At 40.0% G+C, this 2,867-nt stretch overlaps 1 long non-coding RNA gene across 1 annotated transcript; it reads left to right on the forward strand.

Annotated features, from left to right (window-relative positions):
• Positions 1-238: 238 nt before the first annotated feature.
• LOC309716885 lies at positions 239-2,590 on the forward strand. The gene is made up of 3 exons (XR_014279535.1): positions 239-342; positions 2,127-2,283; positions 2,417-2,590. It is a non-coding gene; the product is annotated as an uncharacterized lncRNA (long non-coding RNA).
• Positions 2,591-2,867: the final 277 nt, after the last annotated feature.

The raw sequence follows: 2,867 nt of genomic DNA on the forward strand, positions 1-2,867 counted from the left end.
ACTAGTGGTGTTACTTTTTTCAGTAACGAGTAAACGAACTAATTGCTACTTCTATCATTACAACGCCGTTACTGTTACTAACAAGAAAATGCGGTGCGGTCGCGTTACTATTTTTCAACAAACAGACGGTTGAAGCTGTCTTCAGCTTACCACATCTTATATCAGTTGCACGGAAGTAGCTGTAAGTAATCTGGGCGCTACAGCTTTAAGCAGCTGTGCGCACTCCCGCGGGCGGCAATCACTTTCTAGCAGACAATCACTTTTTGGCACAACACCTGGAGCTAAGGGGCAAACAATCGCAAGAGTGCTGCTGTTTGACTGAGGAAGAATAAAGTAGTCGTGGTAAGCCAATCACATGACCACTTCAAGATGACAAAGCAACAAAGTGATATATACCAGTTTTTAAATTGTGTTGATAGGCCACGTAAAACCAGAGTCATGATAAACAATATATACGCGACGTTTTTTCCTCAATATTTCGTCACGTCTAACATCTAAGGACAGCGCTAGCAAGCACTCTCTGCTTATGACCAAAAAACAAAAAAACCTGCCCTTTGTTGGTGGAAAAATTTACCATGTCAACCAATCAAAAATGATATGGCAACATGACATTTGGTTGTTTAAGAAGAGGGGGAAGTTTGAGGCGTGACAGCGAGAAAGCGAGAGAGAGAGAGAAAGACAGCAGAAAAAGAGAGAGAGCGAGTTTTGAGATGTGAGAGATTTGTGACGTTTAGCATGTTTGGAGTGTGTAGTTAATGTGTTGTCTTGTGTAGGTAGTGTGTAGTGTTGTGGACAGTTTTGTGTTGTGTGTCAGAACAATGAGGCAACTGCTGTCTCCAGGTAAAAAACAGGAGTGATGCGCCTCCTGCTGTCAGACCTGCAGGTATCAGGCTGTGATGTTCTCCTTTATAGTGGACAGAAAATTTTGCAATGGCACAAATAATTTGTGTGGCATCTTATTGAATGCAGAACACCTGATTGTTATGTAAATAGTTTGAAATGGTTATTAAAAAAGGGGTAAACGGTAAAGGGCTGCAAATAACTTTGTTGTTTGCAAATGTTGTGAAATATGATTCATTAATGTTTGTGGTTGTTACAGTAAAAAATATAACTTTTTCTACTCTGATTTTGTGTTTTTTGTCTAATTTTAGATCAATTGTGTTAATACAGTATGTCAAAATAAAAACATAACTGTAAATTCAGACTCGTGAGGTTGTGCTGAAAAGGATGACACCAAACATGGCAAAGTAAATAGTTTTTAAAGATGAAATGTAGAGGTAAAATCAAAAGTAGTTAAAAATGGCGAATTATACCCTGGACCCCAGAGGGTTAAACATTTTTTTAAAAAGTAACCCAATAGTTACTATTCAAGTAATTAATTACTTTTATAATCTTGTAACTCAGTTACTAACTGTTACTTTTTTGAAGAAGTAACTAGTAACTATAAGTAATTACTTTTTCAAAGTAACTTGCCCAACACTGGTCGTTAGTATGAAGGAACTGACCTCCCTGCCCACTGTTCCTTAAGTGGGCTGGTTTCATTCATTATGCAAATGTACTGTTTATAAGATTGGGAAAACCTGCTGTCAGCTGGGACTGAAGAAGTCACTTGGATGAGTGACGAAAGGTTTCTCCCACTGAAAACGCTACATCCAGATGAACAGAATCAACTTTTGGAGATTTACAGCTTTTCCTACCAATAAATACCTCACTTATGGCCATTCATACTACACAAAGCAAATAAGCAATGTACAATTAAATGATAAAAAAGTTTCTATTTTTCAATTGCTTCTATAGAAATTTCTTTTTTATGACTACACTCTTAAATATTCTATGTGAAAAAAACGCTTGCCCCCTTCCCGGATCCCTATTTCTTTTGTATGTTTGTCACACATAAATGTTTCAGATCATCAAAAATTTTTTAATTTTTAAGACTTTTAAGATTTTAATATTAGACAAAGATGCAGGTTCTAAGTGAAGGTGATTATTACTAAGAGCAAAAAACTGGTTGCCCCCTAAACTTAATAAGTGGTTGGGCCACCCTTAGCAGCAACAACTACAATCATGTGTTTGCGATAACTGGCAATCAGTCTTTTCCAGGAATTTTTGCCCACTCATCTTTGCAGACTTGTTGCTAAGTGTCAGGGTTCTGTGTGGCTGGTCGGGTTGTTGTACTCACCTTCTTCGCCTTGGGGGATGTCTGGATACCTGTGCCTCCTCGGACCCCTCACCATCTACTTACCTGATGCTCCTTCTGGCTGATTGCCCCTGACACCATTTAAGGTCTTGGTGGAATGCTATTCCTCGTTGGATTGTTGTACTATTCTCAGTTAGTGTAGCCTGGTTCTCTATTGTATTCCTCTTTGTGCCACCTGGTTCTCTGGCTAATCGTTGTTTTTCCGTCTCCCCTGCACAGACCTCCCTGGACCCCAGCCTGCCTTCCGTGGACACAGGGAAGACAGTAAAGACGAGTGTGAGGAGTGTCTTTTCCCCAGCCCTGGACCTACCCTAGGAATCCCTGGACCCCAATTCCCCCTCTCAGTGTACATATGTAAATATTCCACCTGGTTTTTTGAATAATCCCTGTTCTGTTTGCACAGTTCTGAGTCCTGCACTTGAGTCCAGCCTTGTAATCCTGGCATTACGGTCATGCAACAGAATTTCAATCAGACTGAGGTCAGGACTTTGACTAGACAACTCCAAAGTCTTCTTTTTGTTTATCTTAAGCCATTCATTGGTGGATTTGCTGGTGTGTTTTAGATCATTGTCCTGCTACAGAACCCAAGTGCGCTTCAGCCTGAAATCATAAACAGATGGCCGGACATTCTCCTTCAGGATGTTTTGGTAGGGAGCAGAATTCATGGTTC

Source organism: Aulonocara stuartgranti (genome assembly GCF_965226115.1).
Source record: "Aulonocara stuartgranti genome assembly, chromosome: 11".
Classification (NCBI taxonomy): Eukaryota; Metazoa; Chordata; class Actinopteri; order Cichliformes; family Cichlidae; genus Aulonocara; species Aulonocara stuartgranti.